The sequence below is a fragment of the Mauremys reevesii genome, linkage group 23 (assembly GCF_016161935.1).
Source record: "Mauremys reevesii isolate NIE-2019 linkage group 23, ASM1616193v1, whole genome shotgun sequence".
In the NCBI taxonomy this organism is placed as follows: domain Eukaryota; kingdom Metazoa; phylum Chordata; order Testudines; family Geoemydidae; genus Mauremys; species Mauremys reevesii.
The window spans coordinates 19,298,665-19,319,409 of NC_052645.1; positions in this window are offsets into that span (position 1 = coordinate 19,298,665).

A 20,745-nucleotide genomic window follows, 5' to 3' on the forward strand; every position below is an offset into this window, starting at 1 on the left:
AGTTATATTTGTTGTTTTTAATCTGCTCCCCCTACTTGGTTTAGCTTTCCTCCTATAGATCACGTTAGCCCATTACCAGCACCAAGGAGCTGATTCAGAGCAAACTTATGTCAGTTTTACACAGATGTGACAGCAATGAAGGGAAAGACGGTCTTAGCAGCTGAGGCATGAGACTAGAATTCCAGAGACCTGGGCTCCATTTCTAGTTCTACCATTGACTTTCACATGACCTTGAAAAAGTCACTTCATCTCCTTGCAGCTCAATTCCCAATCAGTCAAACGGGCATGATGATAGTTCCTTTCTCCCCACCTTGTACAATTAGCTTGTGATCTGCATAGCTAGACTGCTGTGCCTATAAGCTGAACAATACAGGAGCGTTAGGGTATGTTACATTACAGATGCTGCAGTGTCGTAAGGACTTTTTCCATCGCTATAGTTAATTTACCTCCGTGAGTGGCAGTAGCTAGGTTGATGGAAGAATTCTTCCATTGACCTAGCAGTGTCTATACTGGGGCTTAACTACGTCTCTCAGGAGTGTGAATTTTTCACACCCTGGAGCAACACAGCTAGGTTGAGCTAAGTTTTAGGTGTAGACCAGGCTTGAGACTGTAAACTCTTCAAAGCAGGGATTACCTCCTTTATACATATGAACACACCCAACCAAAATCAGTGGGACGTAGGTGTGCTGTTTTAATACAGCTAACGTAATTGACTTCAATGGAGCTGCTCCTGCTTTACACCAGATGCTCCAGAATCTGGTTTTAAATCTCTCCATTTCGATTAACTCTTTCCTACTTCTCAGTCACATTTCTAGAGTGAATGGTTGTTTGAATCCCCTTAGATGGGGAATTTCTGGGAAGTTTGGAGCTGCCAAAGAGAGACCACTTCCCTTGGAGCAGGCTCTTCATAACCTCACTGCATGCAACTCATCAATGTGGGGGGAAATGTCAGATGCTTCAGTGGAGCTTTCAAGGGATGGGATTCTATTGTTCTCACTTGCTGTGGGGCTGGATACCAGTCTGGCTCCAGTCAAAACCCTCCAACACTCTGTACCTTTATCCTAGTTTTCTGATTTGCCTAATAATGTTGTGACTATTCCATTATACCATAATGCGCCACTTTACCCACAGAGGTCATTGGTGGTAGTAATAACAATCCAGGTGAGCTTTTTCCCACCATCCAAACCACTGTTTGGCTGGTTACTTAGTTCACAAAACAATCGGGTTATTTTCTCATCTCCCTGCCCGCAGATAAAAATGTCTCTTTTCAGCATATCCTGATGCAGATGTAAAATCCTGCCTCTGTCTGCAGAGGCAACGGGATCTAAACCTGGGCTGCTGTTGGAGAAAGCTGGGTCAGAACAGAAGTCACAGAGGTGCCTGATTCTCATCTCACTTTGGGACTGATCCAACGGCCATTGGTGATGCTGGAAAGAATCCTATTAACTTCAACAGGCCTTTGAGCAGAAACTGGCACAGATTTAACTTCACTGAAGTCAGTGAAGTTACATCTGCATAAAAGCAGTTGGTGAGATAAGAATCAGATCCTCTGGATTTAAAAGATGGAAACTGCCCCTGGACAAACAGCTAACAAAAATCCCTATGCATTACGTAAGTCCCACTTCAATCCTATTTGGAGGTAAGCGGTGGTGTGTACACTTAGTGCTGCTAACTCCCTAAAAGGAGTCAATTTCATGACAGGTAATCCCAATACCTAGTAAATTTCACCAACTATTGTGCAATTCTCTTGCTCACCTTTCATATCCTCCATATCTAGCTTCAGGATATTCAGTAGAAATACCTGATTCGCAAACAGTAAATTTACTCCACCCCTCACCCTTTTCTTGCCAGACTTGGATTAAAATGTTTTCTTAATAAATAAAAAAAATAAATTCCATTTTATTTTCTCACCAGCTGCCAACTCTAAGACAGATTGGGAGATCAATTATCACAGCGGTGAATGAATCTAATTTTTCAATATAATTTACGGTAATTCCATATTCTCTGCACTTGATGGAAACAGCCCTGGCTTTTTTCCAAGGAGTGATCTTAAAACCCCGACAACTCAGTGACACAGTAACCAGGACGCCCAGGGTTCTGCTTGTTTTGATGATGTACCAGAGATCGCAAGTGAAATATTTGTCTTAGGTGCTTTCTTTACAGATCTCTACTGCAAATTTACTCTCTGGAATTCACTTTGGGAAGAGCTCATGCTGCAGCTGGATTTTTAAAAGGGTTGGATCACTTTATGGGCAATTACAGCATGCAGGGTTATGAAATATGGGCCTGTCCAAAGACAACAGGAGCTGTTTGGTGGACTTCACTGAGTTTTGAGTCAGGGTCTGAATATGAAATTCACCCCTGTCTATATGCCATGCTTTTCAATTGAAGCACCATCCTGTGTCCCCATCCACCACCCCACCTAGGCCTGAGACCTGAACCTTCAAGCCCTTCCTTACACAAGTCTTTCCATTTGGCCAAATCCTGAATGGTGCTGAGCACCTGTGGTTCCCATTGAAGTCAATGGGAGTTGCTAAGGCTCAGGGTGTGGCTGATTTTCCTTCAATGGGAAGACTGGTACTACCGTCCTGGACACTGGTTTACAGCGTCTGGTCGCTGCTCTTGAGAGGGTAGCACGACTTATCTCCTGTGGCTTTGTTGGAAGTTGGGAATGCTCAGTGCCCTCTCCAGATAAGGGCTTACAAAAACAGGGTGCACAAAGTTCAAGCTTCAAGGTATAAACTGTCCATTGCAATGGTCAGGGAGGAATTCCAGAACTGCATTGCGCAACAGGTGAGGTGAATTCAATGAAGATTTGGCCTTCCAAGAAACCGTTATTGGCAATTGCTGGACCCCAGACTTGACAGACTGATAGTCTAGTTCCAGGAAGCTAATTCTTTTGGTACTGGTCCTGCAATCGGATTCTGTATCTTTGCAGCCATGTGGCGTTTCACTGAAGTCATCCAGGCTTTGCCCACGTGCCTCCTCTCGTAAAATCAGGGCCTTCATTTGTATGTTTCTAGCTGGGGCGTGTGGCTTGGATTTGAAAGCAGGGATGGTATCATTAAAAAGCGGGACCTTGATAGAGCTTATTGCAGGATCCATGACACGTACTTAGTTCCAAAAGTGCCATGCAGGTGTCATGTAGTCATTTGTTATTGTTAGTGGCTTATTGACTCTAAAATGTGGTTGGGGGAATTGAGGAGAGAGAGCTCTTGAAGAAGGACAGCTGTCCTTGCGAGCATGGCTGCACCCAGTGTCAGCCAGTGATCCTTGCCAGTGCTGCTCGCTCGCGCGCGCACACACACATACACCCCCCACCCCCCGGCCCCAGTCTCAGGGTGTTCCCCTGCTGCTACTACAGGGACACTTAAAATTATATCTATTAAAATTATTATTTACTAACAAGGCTTCTTGGAAAGCAGTCAAGGCAGAGGCATACCGTGGGGGAGGGGGAAAGGGTGCTTATGGCTCTTCCTTCATCACCGTAAGCAGTTTCTAAGCACTCAAGTCATTTATGGAGAAGTATAGTGCTTAGCATACACTTGAAATGAGTTAAAATAATTAACAGAAATGGCCCGCACAAGTTAGATGGGGAAAAGGGAGGGGAATAAAAAAAAAGGCTGCTACACTTGTTCTGTTTACTTTAAAAACTCAGTAAGTCTCAATTTAGATCTACTAGGAATACAGATCGTGCAATTAATTGGCTGTAATTTAGAAGTCCTCCATTTCCAAGGCCCCAGGATAAAAAGCTGGGAAATAATAAATCTACTAACATCCGCTCCAGTTTGCCACCCAGCCTAAGACTCAAACGAGCTGGGGTGAGTTTTGCTCTACCTTTTCTCCCATTGTTTATGGCCCTTGCGGACAGAGTGACAGCGAGGCAATTGCACAGAAAACACCCTCCCCGAAGAGAGAGGACTTTTCTCTCCCTGGTAATGCTAACTTGCCAATGCACAAATAGCAAGATAATTATTCTCAGTGTAGAATGAACCATGACTTGAGTAACTGTTTGAGCTATAGTACAAACACTGAAGCCATCAAGGAACACAATAACATGAAAGGGGTCATCTTATCTGGGCATGGATTTTTTTTTTCCTCCCTGTTCACTGAATAACTGCAACCTCTTTATCTTTTTTTATGGTGTGTTTTTGTTGTTGTCTATACAATCACCATTGTCCTTTGTGGTGTGAATGTGATTTTCCATATTACAAACTAGACCTTTATTCTGTAGATGACAAGTTCAAGTAAATTTAAACAGTGCACGCTTCATTTTCCTGTAACTCTGCTGAGGCATTGATTCAGCCCTGACGCAGATGGAAGAGCAGCACCTATCGACTCAACCTCCCCCTCCTCCCCCCGCCCCCTTGTAGGCTCCGGGTTTTCTCTACAGGCCTGGAATCCTGCTTAATCCTGTTAATAGGATTGTGCATCTGCAAGCCTGGGTAATGACTGTGTGCTCCATTTGTAAAGAACTACCCCGTCTCATCCACTAGATCATGTGGAGTTAGATGAATCGCTCCCAAGGATAAGATGGTGAGATTTCTTGATTGCAGCTAGATTGTCTCTGCTGAAGATGTAATGAGCCATCTTCATTCTTAAAGTCAGGAGCATGGACAGGAGACCACTCCTGTCTCATTACCCAGGCTTGCAGACCATACCACCTTCAGACCTCATCAGCTGTTGTAAACTAAGGGTGGGCTTGTTTCTTTGAAATGATGTTGCAGGATGGAGGCATCGAGTTCTAGTGGCCACAAAAAAGGGCCCATTTTCCAAACCCTTCGACAAAGAGTGAATCTCCTTGTTTTAAGGAAATGGCAGCAAACAGCATTTGGTTACAGGCTCCCATTAGACCAATGATGAGAAACTTTCAACCCAAATCAGCTCATCCTGATTCCAGAGGCCTAGATCATAACCTTACAGCCTGAGATTGGGGGAACATGTGGGGTGTAAGTCTCTTGAGAGCCTGTATTTAACATCATGTGACTCTAGCACAAAAGTAGCCGGAGGGCCGTGTGGATGGCAGTTCCCTTCAGTCCTATGCCCGGCTTTCCAAGACGGAGCCTGACCCTTGGTCTCTTGCACGATGTTAGCAGCTGCACTTATTCCCAGGAGCAGACCATGATTGCAAGAGCATCCCCTAGCCAGAACTCCATCCATTCTCCTCCCACCACCCTGTGCAGCTCCAGGGATGCAGGTAGCCCATGCAGGGATGGATGCAAAAGGGCGACTGACTCTACTTCCTAGTGCGGGGGTGCAGCTACTCCATATTAAGCCCCAAACACCTCTGCTGGAAACCCATTGATTTGATGGGTGCCATGAGGTGAAGGGAGAGCAATCAAAGGCATCTATGCTCTTTCTATGACCACAAAACTGTCTTTGGGCAGGTTACAATTAAGACAGGGTGCAAGTGTGTATGTGCAACAAGCAAACACCCAAGGGAGTGAGTGGGAAGACTTCCCTGGCCCAGATCCTCAAAGGTGTATGTACCTAATTCCCATTTAAATCAGGAGTTAGGTACCTAAATATCTTGGAGAATCTGGGCCCCATTGACTACAATAGGCTTTGGATCAGGCCCCACATGGATGGAATGAATGAACATTTGACTATTGCTGATGGTGGGCTGTGGTGGAGAGGGGTCATCCCATCATGAAAGAAACCAGGTAGGAAAGAGATAATATTGCCAACCCCAGATATTTAAAAATCATGAGTTACGCCCCCCCGCCCCTCAGCCCTGCACCAAACCATGAGGTTGGCTTAAGAATTGTGAATTTGGGGGGGTATTTTTATTTGCCTTGTGGTTTCTGAGCTTTACGTGTGCGCTCAGTTATGCTTTTCCAGCTCTTCTCTGCAACCAGGAAGGCTAGACACTTCCTTTATTAAAATGGAAGCTGAGATTCTCCCCTGCTCATGAGATTCCAGGAGCTGGGGCTTTAAGAATAACACTAAATATTGTGAGACTTGCGCTAGAAATAACAGGAGTTGGCAGTACTGAAAATATCTCTAAAATCCCTGATGCCCATGAAACTATTCCTCTGCTGTAGTAAAATAGCCTGTGAGAAGGTGCGTTTGGGAAAGATAGAAGTGCATTCTTCATCAGCTAGCCGTGATAGGTGGGTTCACACCCAGGCTGATGCTACAGCCTGTGAGTAAAGAGAACAGTGGGTGTTAGACACTTTAAAATGCTTCCAAGATTAAAGAGTTTATTAACCTACTTGGTAAGGACCTGGTCTCTGTTGGCATCTCATCGCTGGAGAAGTTATAGCATCTGCCAGCCATTGAAATAATAGTGAATCACAATGGATCCCCTCCTGTATCCCCATACAGTCAGAGCAAAGGGCTGACACAGATCTGCACGGTGACTAGGGTGACCAGACATCCTGATAAAATCAGGACCGTCCTAATATTTAGGTGTTTGACCCACGTCCCAACCGATCTTTGGTCGGGACACAATTTGTTCCAATATTTCGCTCCGCCCGGCAGCACTTGGCTTTTTTTTTTTTAACCCTCCGCTGGTGGACCCCCCACAGGCCCCCCCTCCCCCATGTGTCCCAATATTTTCACCCTCTCATCTGGTCACCCTAATGGTGACGCAAGGTGTCGAAGACACCACAGAAGCCGAGGAGCTAACAGGAGGATCAACACCAGGGTGCTGTGCTGCCATTCAAAGCAAGCAGAGCATGAGAACAGCTGCAAGTCTGAAAACACTGGAGCCAGTAATAGACTGCACCCCAATGTGCGTTTGTGAAGGCTAAGGACACATGGATGAGTGAACATGTTCTGTGGCCCACAGAGATGGCATGGGACCAGCTTCTGCCCTATGCTTTGGCAGTTCATCCTGCCACTGCAGAAGCAGAGGGCTGAATTCCTGAAGATGAAATACTAAGCCTGGCTCCCCAACTCTAGGAGGGACAAGAGGAGGTTTTTTGAAGATGGCGGGGGACATAATCTGATGGCAAGATGTGGTCCTCTGAGATCTATTCTACCGGCAAAATCTCCAGCCATGTAAGGTTCAGTTCAGGATTTGGTGTGCTATCAGATGTAGAGAAGAAGCTTGGCCTTTTGGCTCAGGCATTTAACAGGGACTCGTAAGATCTCTGGTTTGGTTCCTGTCTCTGCCAGCGATTCCCTTTGACCTTGGGCACATCACTTGATCTCTGTGCTGTGCTTTCCCCATCTGTTTAAAAAAGGGGGCAGGGAGGGTATATTAATACTTTTGGTCTATTTGTAAGCTCTTTGGGGCAGGGACGGTCTTTCTCTGTGCACAGTACCTTGCACGATGGGGGTGTGGGTCTCGTTTGGGGTCTGCTGTAATACAGCTGATTATGCTAACAGTCATTGGTTAGCCACTTGAGTGTTGATCGTTTCTGTAAGTGAGGTGGTCCTATGGCACACTCCACATCCAGCCACTTCTCTCTCTGGGGCCTGCACAGTCACTGATCCTTGTTCTGCTTGAGCAAGGTCAGGATCTGCCTTGTTCTGTGCCATTTACAGAAGACTTGATTATCCTCACCCCGGAGCATTTAGGCCTATAAATATTTATTAGCCTCCTCCATGAAGTGTATCGCAGCCAAGATGAAAATGAACATCCCTACGGCTGTGATTGTGGATAGTGGAGCCTCCTTCATTGAGCCATCTTTCACAGGGCCTACATTTGAGCACGGGGGCAAGAGCACTGAAAAACACATGGCAAAGGGCAGAAAGGGACCAAAGGAAACCAGCAAAGGTTAGAGCATAAAAGAGGCAAGAGCTACCTGTCCACACCAGGCCTGGGAGCCAGGAACTCCGAAGTTCTGATTGCAGGTACATCTCCAGCAGAGAGGCTCCTGCTACAGGCTTCTGACGATGATTCTCTTTGCAGACTTTTTTTCAAGTTGCTTAAAGTGACTGAGGTATAGAGAAATTATCTGTAAAATATGGAAGACCACACTTAGCTACTCTGCCTAATTCCCAATATATTATTAGTGACTATTGATCTTACACATTGGCCTCCGGTGGGGCCAAATGCTGATCTCCTTTCCCTGGGTGTGATCTCCTTTTGAAGCTGGTCCATGAAGTCCAGCTGTCAGAAACCAGTAGAGGGAGCTCATATTAACAAGATGGTGCAAGTTGCTCGCTAGAGAAGAACTAACCTTATTTTAGTGCTTGCACACCCTCCTGATTAAGAGCCAATTCTGTACTTGGACACCCAGGTAATACCCATTGCCTGCAACTTGATGGGGCTGTGATTAATGGTCCCAGCTGACTGACTGGTCCATATAAGAGGTTTGGGGTTGCTTCTGGTTTCACCTAGTGAAGTTGGTAGCAGCTCATGTATTTAGCACTGAAGGTCCCAGGTTCAAATCCTGCAGATAGCCTGAGTGAGGTTGGTGTTGGTTTTGCTTATAGGCATCTAAAAGCCAAACTTAACTACAGTGGTAAACTCTGTTTTAGAAGTTAGCTGATGGAAGCACAAGGACTGATTGGCATTACATGCCCTTAAAGAGCAGACCCAGCCTCAACACCCAAGGAGACCACAAGCTTCACCAGGGAGCTAAGCACTTCACACCCCACAGTGGATGTCTGCCTGAGGGATGACTTGGCATCTCCTTAGTCCAAGGGCATTGATACCACTGAGGAATGCAGAGGTAGGAAGCTTTAACAGAGCCAAGAGTCCGCCCACACTGCTGGGGCATGTTCAACACCATATGCTTTATTTACAATGTGCTGTTAAGTGCTTGTTCCCTACAGCATGAAGCTTTTACCTTCTCCCAGACACCAGGGGAGAGGGGGAAGAGATCTCCCCTCCCTAAGATCCTGGGCTTCTCTGGATCCTCCTCCAGCTTTCCTTCCTCCCCAACTGTCCTCAGCTGAGGAGTTGAATCACCTTGTTAATTGGCTACTCACCTGGTGCTAATCCATATCTCAATGTGTCCCATGTGGGGACGCATACAACCTGCACAGCCTGGTGACTGACTCAGCCATGGGCTGCTCCTCAGAAGTCTGGGCAATGACAGAGGAATGCGTTTCAGAGGTGGGTGACTTCACTGAATCAGCAGATTAACAAGGGAAAGCAACCGTAGGTCCGGGGCGGGGGGTTGTAATAAATTGTAGAGCAACCGGGAAAGAGAATCCAAAGGGCTGGAGGGAAGTATTTATTGGTTTCTCATCATCAAACTAGTCTGCATCATTTTGTGGCATTGCAGTGAATTAAAACAGGTGATCCTGCCCGGGCGTGAGGGCTAGCTGGGAATGTTCCAGTCTGCATAGAGTACGAAGCAGTTTGCTGTGATATTTGGGAAGCAGGGCTCTAGCAGGATATAGCTGTACAGAGGTAATGGGAAGTCCACTTACAAAGTAACTATTGATTATTTAATGGCCTGATAAATACCATGGCGCTACAGTATAATTGCTCATTTAAACTTCCTGGCCTGAGCAGGCAAGTCTTGCTCAATGCAAACATCAGTTTTCCTATAAAGGGGAAGCCGGGACTGCAGAATGGGTCTTTGTGTGATTACAAAGCCATCTGTGCTAACAGCCGACTGCGGTTACCTGTCCTCAAAGCCCTATCCCAGGAGAGTAACTCAATCATATTGCATCACAAGGCAACCTGTTGTAATGGCCAGAGAAGTAATAATCCTGGTGTTGCTAACAGGTTTCAGTGTACATAACTATTTCTTATCCCCAGCACCAGCTTTCAGATCTATGTGTCTGCCGACAGTATCTCTAGGGCTCTAACTATTGGGTTGTCTCTAATGTACCACTTATACCATGTGTGTCACTGATTTTGAGCACCGTTTTACACGGTAACTACTTTTAGTAACTATATAATAGGTTTTACGTAATATACAAGTGCATAGGCAGCAATTGTGCTGTATTGAATATGGTATTACTAAGTGTAACCTTAGGTGGAGTACCGCAGCCTGCCATCATAGTGCTATTGCATATACGTGAGACCAGATTCATCTCTGGGTGTGGTTCTCCTGAGATCACCTGGGACTGTGTGCGTATGTGCCTGTGTCCCTTAGGGGAGTGTGAACTAGCACTGATGAATAAGAACCCCGTGAGCCCACTGATCATATCTACAATGGAAAGCATCATTCGTCAGGCTTTGAGATGAGATTTCAAGTCTAATTCTGCAGACGTTTTTTGCATGGATGCTTTTCTGAACTCCAAACCTCATGAGTCACCTGCTCCATGTATTCCTCCACTATTCCTTTGGGCTACATTCATAGCAGGCTTCTTAATCCCATTCTCAGATCAATAGGCCCAGTCTGTTCCTTTCCATCTAGCCGGGTCCCACTTGCACTCCCTTATCATTTTAATCAAGACCCCAGTCCCACTTAACCATATAAAAAATCATTGGTGGTCAGGACCTCTCTGGGTGTTGACCCCTACCCCCCTCCGCAGATAGAAACCCAGTTCTTACTCCTCCACAAAGAGGTCCCAGTGCCCGGTGGCATCTCCGGAGTTGTGGCATTTCTGGGTGCTTTCACTTTCACCTTCCTGGAAGAAATGGTTGCATTTTTGAACAATAACTGGCTCTTGGAAAATCTTGCAAAACATTTTGCTGTCTCAGGCCAGTAGCTGCAAACCTGCATGGATAAAATATTGAGACAAACAGTAAAGTCTTTTTCTCCCTTCTTTCCTTTTATATATTTTTTTGTAACCCAATTTATTAATGATAAGCCCTATTTACCATTTTGCAGCACAGAGCACGTGGAGGCCAGCTGCAGCAAATATGAGAATTTAACCAAATTGTTACACTCAAGGGGATTCTTTATGATCTTTAGTGAAGCAGAAAGCAAAATGAACATTAATTTACTTAGGCTCCTCTATTGTAATGCAAGTAAATGGTGATAATAAAATTCAAATTGGCTATCGCAATGGCTGAACTGTGTAGTTTGCTAGTGCATTACATCTACCCCCTGCATCCTAAATTGAGTTTGGAATTGAATGGAGCTTGCTAGGATGATGCCCTAAAGTGCACAACCAATCCCTTAATTTGGTGGGACTCAGCTGTGAAAAGTGCTGACTCTCCCTGCTGTACATTGTCCGGGTGCAAGGACTGGACTGGATGCAGGTAGCTTCCTGTATTGGTTACAGGCTGTGGCCTGCAATGTTTTCTCCATAAATAAAGGGATTATTATCTCCAAAATGAGAGAGAGAATGAGAGGAGGGGACTTGCCTAAGCCTAGGCGAGGGCTGTGAAAGAAATAAAATATGCCATGGCAGTCTGCAAAGAGGAAAATCTGGGTAAGTATCATAAAATGCATGAGGAAGTTAGTGTGTTACAGCTTAGAGAAGGGGATAGAATGTCAGGACTTTGGGGTTATTTTCCCAGTTCAACAGGTGTCTTGCCACATTTTAGAGGAGTCATCTCCCCTCTGTGCCTCCGTTTCCCCATCTGTAAAAATGTAGATACCACCTCCCTCACAGGGACAACACAAGGTTTAGTTCATTAAAGTTGGCAAGGAGCTTTGTGATCCTTGGGTGGAAGGTGCTGTATAAGGGCAAAATATTCATTTATTAGCAATTTTATCATGAGATTGTATTGTGTGATCTCAGATACGGCATGGGTATGTTACCCACTTGTATGCCAAACTCTGTGTTGCAATGTCATTTCTGCATGTACCACTGCGTAAAGCCCTCTTCCTCAAAGCAGTGGGAATCTTGCCATTGAATCGATGAGAACCAGATTTGGCCCATAGTGCTATATGGCCCATATATTTTGGAAAATGGCTAATTATAATTACTAACTTTGCTAGACTGTGAGTGCTTTGGGGTGGGGATTGTTTAGAGGTCCCTAATGGCTGATTGGCCCTGCTACATGCTACTGTAATAGAAATTATAAACAATGCTTTTAAAAAAGAGTAGGACTCTCAATTAAAAATACATGCTGCATCTTGGTTTGAATTGCTTTCTGGGGGAAGTAAATTCCATGAGTCTGCAAACAACCCCCCACCACACACCACAGCATCTACTAACCAGCAAATAGGCACCCGTAAAAGTATGCCTGCATCAGACTAGTATTCTGTCTCCCCAGCTCTCGCTCTGCAGCTGTGAATACTAAACATGTGCTGTTGTCACATCAGCATATCCATGAATCGTAGCAAACAGCGACCAGGATGTTTTCAAACAAACTGACTTCTTGCAGAAAGAAGATGATGGTTCAGAATCTGGCCCCGATCAAGACTCATCCATCAAAGACACTACAATGACAGCTCCTATAGTCACACTTGTAAGCCAGTGTGATTGCAATCTGAGACAGCTCCCTCAGTCTGGTTCGTTACTTGGAACTTGTTTTGACTGTTTTTGAGAGGCACAGGAATCGGAATGGAACTGCAAAAATCAGTAGGAACCTACAACGATTGAGGCAACATGTAGCTAATAGAAATTACTCCTAAATTTTGATGAACATATGTTAATTATATCCCAGCTTCTTGCAAACTCTGTTCCATTGATCTTAGTTTTACAAGAGGTTCATTTGAAGCCTCTTTAATGAGGCAAACACAGAGAAAGAGAAGTCAGAAGGGAACAGGGTTATGGATAGACATTTCTTATCGATGACCCATATCAATTCTCCTTCGATTTCTTCCATGACAGTCTCACGTCACAAACTGAATCCAAAATTGGTTTAACTGCCAGCCCAGCTGGCTTCAAACCAGCATCTGCCATGTACTGGCCCTGAGCAAACCTTGCCTGTTTCACTTGGTGGGGGCTGTGACTTCACTTCTGATTGGCGCCAGGTTCCCAGTCCCTGAAATTTTGCTTCTGAGTTTGGAGTTAGAATCTCAGGGGGAAACTCAGGCAAAATTGCTGAGTTCACCTGATTAAGCTTCCAAACTACATCTTTGAGGTTCTTATTCTGGGCCTGTCACCTTGGTTTCAGAAACTTCCAGGATCTCCAGAAAGGTTTGGGATAATCCTTTTGATGAACCTGGTCTGAATCTCAATTTTTGTAGTGAATGCTGAAACAAGGGAGTCTTGTTCATACACCAACATGGCTACCAGGGAACTGTGCTGGCAGCAGTGTTGATGTGATGCACATCACATGGGTGGACTGCCGTTAGCCTTGCCTTTCCTTTAAAATTAATATTTGATTAAGCCCTTTGCAGTAAAATTAGTACAGATAGACTCTCAGCGGGGCAAGCAAACCGTGTCACCAATAAATTCAATTAATGGAGTGGTACACAGTAATGATGGGCATTACGGAATTGCTGCTAGTTCTTCTGTTAAGGCTGGACCTTCCTTTCTGTATATTTTAAACAGAAAATGACACATCAGTCTGAAAGTTGATAGGGCCAGGATAGAATTTGTGGGGGAAATTGAGGCCATTCCATCAAGGGGCTCCTGAGATACAGAACCTCCAAAATGAGCTGCTTTCAAAGTTTCAGACTTTTCACATTTTTCCCTATACAAAGAGGGAACAGTTGAGGAATGGTGGGGGGGGAAGATGCAGATGAAATTTCTCTTTCTGGAACGCTACCCAGAACCAGATCGCGTCCAACCACCTATCACGTCACATTATTGATTAAAGGGCCCGTTCACACCTCAGGAAAACCAGCCAATGTTAGAAAAGCATCTTCCTATGAAAGCAGTCCTGCAGCAAGCCCCACGTTTTATAATCTGTTGCTTCCATGACAGAAGGGCCAAGCCCAGTCCTACTGTGCTAATGCTGTACAGACAAGACGATCGCCCTTTGCCCTACAATCTCGGTGTGCAGGTAAAGCTGTAATAATCCACCCTGTGTTGTGGAGTAAAGGGAGTCATTTCACCATGGGGCAGATTCATTTGCATCCAGAGGAATTACCACCAGGCAAGCCTGTGAAATGTCTGAGAGGATGGTGCAATTCATAATTGTGCAAGGGGATGACTCCCATGGTAAATGATTCAGAACCAGCCCTTTTGGCACCTCTGGTTAATCACAGGAGGCGCCAACTCCCTTTCTCACTAGTTTGGAGCGTGCAAAGAATTAGAGGTGCCCGCAGCATGATTGCCTGGGATCAGCCTGCCTATGGAGTCTAAGGTCATGGCAGCTTCCATCACAGCAGCTGTCCAAAGAGAAGTAGATATGGGACAATCCCAGATCCTCCGTTAAGCAGCAGCCTCTCTCCCTACTCCTACCACTGCACACCCATCTCCAGCAAAATGCCCCTTCTGTATAGACCAAAAGGGAGTCCAAGAAATATGGCATTGTCTTGGAATTTAAGTCCACAGAACACATTGGGATATTAAACTCTGTCCTGCTGAGAAGGGTCATCAAGATTTCACCTTCCTAGTTCCCAGCCCCCAGGAGAGATCATACTTCTGTGTCCCTAATCCCCTCCAACTCCAAATGAGGTAGACCGCCCCACCACGCTGTCATCAGCCCTTTGCTTCTGGGGGTTCCAGATGTTGGGATCTAGTTGTGCCACTGAAAGAGAGGTAGACAGAATTCTTCAAGCACAAGAAACCAGGAGCTTGTCCTGGTTCCTTCATACCGGTCTTGGTTTCTCTCCACCCCACAGCTAACCCAGTGCATCGTTGACAGGTTATCTTCCCACCCATTCTTAGCATCCCTGCAACTCAAATGCCAATATGAGGGCCTCTGTGGAAAGGAATGTCAGGCCTACTTGGGTGTCATGTCCTGCTCTAGCATTTGTCCCACAGAAAGCTAGTGGGAGTTGTTTTCTAACTCTCTGGGGTGAGAATCCCACCCATGGGTCCCAACGCAATGACCGGCAACAGGAGACCACTGTGGCTTTGCTGCAAAGGCTCCTGAATCTTAAATACTGAGGGAAGTGAGTCATGCTGGGTGGAACACTGCAATGTCCAGTGCGACCATGGCTTCGTTGCAGCCATTCCTCTGGTTCCCAACTCCTGTGGCTTTATGGGCTCTGCAGTGCGGAGAGCAAAGAAAAAGTCTTTGCTTGGCGTGTGTTATTTCTGAAGGTGCGTGAAGCAGCTGGGGTGGGAGACCCAAGGGGAGCAGTCACAAGATGCTCCCTAACACGGTGACCTTCATCCTGACTTGACTGCAGCTGGCCCAGCTTTTTGTTACTCACTGTTATCCAGGGCCTTTTAGTGCTGGAGGTAAAAGGAGCCAGTCCTGTTCTTCTGCCCAAAACCCTAACTACTCCTGAGCCAAAGTTTTTTTGGGTGGGGAGGGTCTGAAGACATTATGTTCTTTCTCCGTTCCCCTGATGGAGGTGAGCCCATCATCCTCATCTCCTTGCTTTTGTCCTACAATAGCACTGTCTGTGGCCTAGATGATGATTGTGTATTACAGTAGTACCCCTAGGGCCAGGTCTCATTGTGTTACACGCACACAGTAGGAGAGAGTCCTTGCCCAAAGCGCTTACACGCCGATTAGGCGCAGTGTGCGTGGGAAGGAAGTCGGAGGCCCAGAAAGGAGAAATCACTGGTGCAAGGTCACAAGGCAGGTCATTGGCAGAGCTGAGGATTGAACCCAGGGTCTCTGTCTCCCTATTCATTGTACTCCCCATCTATGCAGCAGGCACCAGTGTAAGCACCTTGCATTGAGCAAATGCCCTCTGTGCCTCCCAAAGCTCCCTGCGGCAATGTGCCTTCTGGAACCATGCTGACTAAAGATCCTTTTCATGTGGATGATGATTTATTTGCATACTCGTGTGCTTCCATTTCGTGAGCGCAGCCTGAGCACTGTAGAAAAAGCTGGTGCGACTGGACATGTGCTGGAAGAATTCCTAGGTGCCATTAAATGCAGTATCTATGGGCGCTCTCTCGCTTCTTGTGCACACAGTAAGCAAAGGGGCGAACATTAAAACTGACCCTGGGGGCAGTCATGAAATGCAGCAGCAACATAAAATGCCTTTTATTTTCCTTCCTTAATGTGGCTCCACAATAAAAATGGGGGTTTAATGAATTAAAAGGGAGCAGTGTGGTGCTGGTGGGGATTCAATTCACCGGGGCAGTTTCTCTTACCATGTTTCTCTTTCATGTATTTCTTTTGTTTTCTTGCTGTTAAAGGAAATCGTTCAAATGAAAGAGGCGAACAAATCCCCCCCACACACACACACCTTTCTAGAGCTCGTTGAACACTGGCGCTTGCTGGGAGAGTGGGCTGGTTGGCTAAACCAGTGTGACAGCTGTCAACACGCTGAAGATCTCCAGAGCTGCTTGAGCTAGAGTCATGGCTCTCTAACAAACTCCTCTTTTGTGGATTAAACCCAAATGGAGCCTTGTAACACGCCCTTGCCACTGGGTTATGCTAGCATGTGAAAGATGGTTTGGATTGGACAAAAATGGGCCTAAATCTTTAATGGAAGCCTAAAAGGAACTCAAGTCCTTCTAAAGGTTCAGAAGAGTTTGCTGACCTACCTCCCACCCGCTTTGGCTTTCTTCTGCCATTCCAAGCTTCGGCTGATCAAATCCAATGAGTGAGTCTGTATTTCTGGCCTGGGCAGCAGCAGGAAGTAATAGAAATACGGAATTGCATGAAATTTCCAAACAAGGACGTCTCAAGATAAGCACCTCTCCCTTTTGAGAGTCACCTGTTTCTAAGGACACTTCACATGAAAGCCCTCATTTAAAAAAAAAAAATCTTGGTCCACCCCTCTTGAGAAGCGATGTCATTGAAATCAATGGAAAGGATAGATTTTTTTATTTTTATTTTTAAGGCCTTTATGATCATCTAGCCTGACCTTCAGCATAACACAGGACATAGAATTTCAAGCAGTAATTGCCCATCTCGTATGGTGGATTTAGTGCCTGTCTTTTAGAGAGACATCCAGTCTTGATTTGATAGGACTCCAAGTGCTGAAGAAAGTAAGTTATTCAAATAGTTGTTAAATCCATGTTAAAAACTGAGTCCTGGACTGAATTTGTCTAGTTTCAGTTCTATACATCAAGGAAGAGTGAGGCCCATTGTGCTTTACACTGGCTATTCAGGAGAACCAGAGCAAAGGTATGAGGGACGCCACAGCTGGAACCCATGTGGTTAGCACCGCTCACCCCAATGACAAAACAATGGACTCTCTGAAGAATTTCTCTTCCTACCTAACCTTGAGTCGTCGTCATTCCTTTTTGAAAATGACACATTACATCCTTCCTAGCCAGGGATGGCTCCAGGCACCAGCACGCCAAGCGCGTGCCTGGGCAGCAAGCCACGGGGGGGCGCTCTGCCGGTCGCCGTGAGGGCGGCAGGCAGGTTGCCTTGGGCGGCTTGCCTGCGGAGGGTCTGCTGGTCCCGCGGCTTCGGCGGACCTCCCACAGGTTGCCGCCGAATCCACGGGTCTGGGGACCTCCCGCAGGCAAGCTGCCGAAGGCAGCCTGCCTGCCGTGCTTGGGGCGGCAAAATACTTAGAGCCACCCCTGTTCCCAGCCCCATTAATGTCTTTTGCTCATTAGCTTTCTGCTGGTTTGACTTCTTTTCATGCACCTGGCTTCCACCTCCACTCCTGTAACATGCTGGGTGCTTTCCCTTCTCCAGTCCCAATTTCTCTGTTGATGAGCCATTGAGACCAGCAATACCATGTTTAAACAACATAAACTTTAAATTTGATGGCATTATACACAGCTGACATGCTCTTTTTGTTCATATTTCTCTTCTAAGACATTTGCCAAGACATGTTGAAACATAATAACAATAATCCCTTTTTAAGCAACGGCATTTACTAAGGCTGGGAGGGATGTGCATTTAGTTAGCACAACTGCATGAGAATCAGGACGCCTGTGTTCTTTCTCTAACTGTGACAAAGATTTATTGTCTGGCCTTGGGTGATATAAAAGTCTAGGTGGATTGCCAGAGGCTTCAGTAAAATGGGCATAGAAATTGGTCTCTAAAAAGTCTGGTAAGCATTATCAACCCAATGTTAGCTATGGGGAAACTGAGGCACAGAGAGGGGAGAGAATGACTTGCCCCAGGGTCCCTCACAGAGTCAGTATCAGAACCAGGATCCAGACCTCTTGATGCTCACTCATGTGGTCTATCCTGATCCAGTTAACAGCAGTCATAGGAGTTGATGAATAGGCCATTAATAGGCAGCAGGTTTAAAAAAACAAAAGGAAGTATTTCTTCACCCAACACACAGTCAACCTGTGGAACTCCTTGCTAGGGGATGTTGTGAAGGTCAAAACTATAACAGGGTTAAAAAAAGAATTTAGATAAGTTCCTGGAGGATAGGTCCATCAATGGCTATTAGCCATGGTAGTCAGAGATGCAACCCCATGCTCTGGGTGTCCCTTGCCTCTGTCTGCCAGAAGGGGGCAGTGGATGACCGGGGATGGATCACTGGGTGATTGCCTGCTCTATTCCTTCCCTCTGAAGTATCTGGCATTGGCCATTGTCAGGAGACAGGATGCTGGGCTTGATGGACCATTAGTTTGACTAAGTATGGCCATTCTTTTGTTCTTAGATTAGTTGCAATACATCCCCCTTCATTGTGATGCGGGTGCGTGCATTGCAGTGTGGACTCCAGAGCCCTAGATTCAAGCAGAGGTTAGAAAAGTCAATGCAGATGCTCAAGCCCAGGGTTTCCCTAACACGGGTGAGCCGACTCTAGTCCCAGCTAACCCTGGGCTTACATTGCAGTGTAGACATGCCCTTAGTGGCTTCAGTGAGGTTGCTCAGCACTTTACAGAATCGATTCCCTAGTCAGTTCTAAGCTTTTCGAATGCTTGAACTTCTATTACAAAATGTTATGCATGTTCCCTTGGTTGACATGACGAGAGTGACTGCAGTGGGCTATTTATATAAGAAAGAAACCACTTCCATTTCCACCGTTTAACCGCTAAACTAAATACAACAGCAGCAGCAACCGCTTAAAAAATAAAAGCACAATGACACTGACTGTAGAAATTGATCAACTGAAATTGATTCTTCCAGAATGATGGTAAATAGAACCCACATTTTCCAGGCTCTCTGCACAAAGCTTATTGTAGTGTCATGTAAAATATTTATGCCAAATTCATTTGGAAAGCTGTAACGTACATTATCTGCAAAATGAGTTCAGCCTAATCTTTTCAAAAGGCATTTTACTTCTGAGCAGAAAAATGCTTTGTTATCGAAGGCCTCGTGTTCTTGGCTTTGCATACGTTACCCTCTCAAGCTATAATTTTTATCCACCAAGGAATGATTTGTGTTGAAAGGATCATTGTTTTGTCTTTTTCTTTGGTCTGTTTAGAAAGTCCGTCTCTTCTGGATAATCAGTTTTTAAATGTATTCCCCCATTTTCACAGCAACTCTGTGGGGTAAGTGCTACATATCCCTATTTTACAGATGAGGAGCAGTGGCTAGCTTAAGGTCACAGGGAAAATCTGTGGCTGAGCAGGGATTTAAACCCAGATCTTTAAATCTTAGGCTAGCATCCAAACCACTGTACCATCCTTCCTCTCCACCTCTGTATCTCTGTGTACATCAATTCTTCCATCTGTACAATGGGGATAATGATGCTTCTTACCTCTCACTTTTTGTCTTGTCTGTTTAAGACAAGACGAGAGTGTGTGCTTGATACAACAAGAGGTGTGTGCTTGTAGAGGAAAATATTTCATTTTCCAGCCTTTCAAGGGTAGAATTGAAAGAGAAGAGTAAGAAAATAAATCAACCACACCATGATTTTGCAAATTATAAAATGTTCATGCAAGAGAGAATTTTGCCCTTGGTGACCAGCCTTCACTGGGGTTAACGCATGCACTGTAACAGCCAAAAGAGATTACCTTTGACTCAAGTACTAAAGGTCTCTGTTCATGGAGCAGAGTGGTCATCACAGCTCACCTTCTCCACCCCACCCCCCACCTCCGGTGTGTGTACTTTACTTAGCACTCGTATCTATTCTCTGCAGCTGATTAATTCTTTATCCTCAGCCAGATCATTTTAAGGGCAGCTAAGCACTGATGGTATTTTTCATCCATGTTGTTGGTTTGTTTGTTTTTTCTTAAGGCTGCTATCACTTCGGAAACCACAAGTGTCTTTTTCCTTGCTAGTGTGGGTCATTTACCCGCCTGCCTGGCTCCTTTAGGAAACCTTTTTAAATTGCAGAAAATAATGAGCTGATTCATTTGCAGGGTTTATTTATTTATTTTTTTGTGGAAAGGGCTCTCCTCTATCGACAAGGAAAATTGGGTTGTGACTGAAATGGCCCTTTACTGCATCCCTGAAAAATGCCGTAGCGTCGGGAGGACTCTGCTGCAGTGATAAATATGCAACTTTCATGATTTTAATAATTAAAAATGCACTTTAAAAAAATCCTTCTGTACATGCTATAGAGGGGACTGTGGCATTTTATCTTAGCCTCTCATGGATCCTTAAGTTTTTATGGGCACTTTAAAGCAGAAATAAAGATCGTTTTTTCTACTGGAAAAGCAGATGTCTCTCGAACTGCCATCTCATTCCACACAACTGTAGTTATTTTCTCTTTTAGATGCTGCATCTGGACCATCATTTAACAATAAGCTGCTGGGGAAGATATAAAACAAAGCACTGAGTCAACAAACTCAGCTTCCTCCAGTGCAACTTTATAGAGATGCAGCCTGGGGTAGGCCCTGAGGACAGGTGGAGACGGTGCTCTTGAGAACTCACAGCCATTACCTAAGCAATCTACCCCCTTGTCTCAAACTTTTACAGAGTCGTTCTATGACGACGTCATTGTTAAGCTGGAAAGACCCCTGGCCTGATTCTCAGGTATACTTCAGAAGCTTAAAGGAGCTGCAAAGGCCCATAAATGGCCCCCTGAGAATATCCTCTTCATGGAGGGACTCCCAGGCTGGTACGGAACTGGTCTACATGATCTACATTGGTCCTACTGC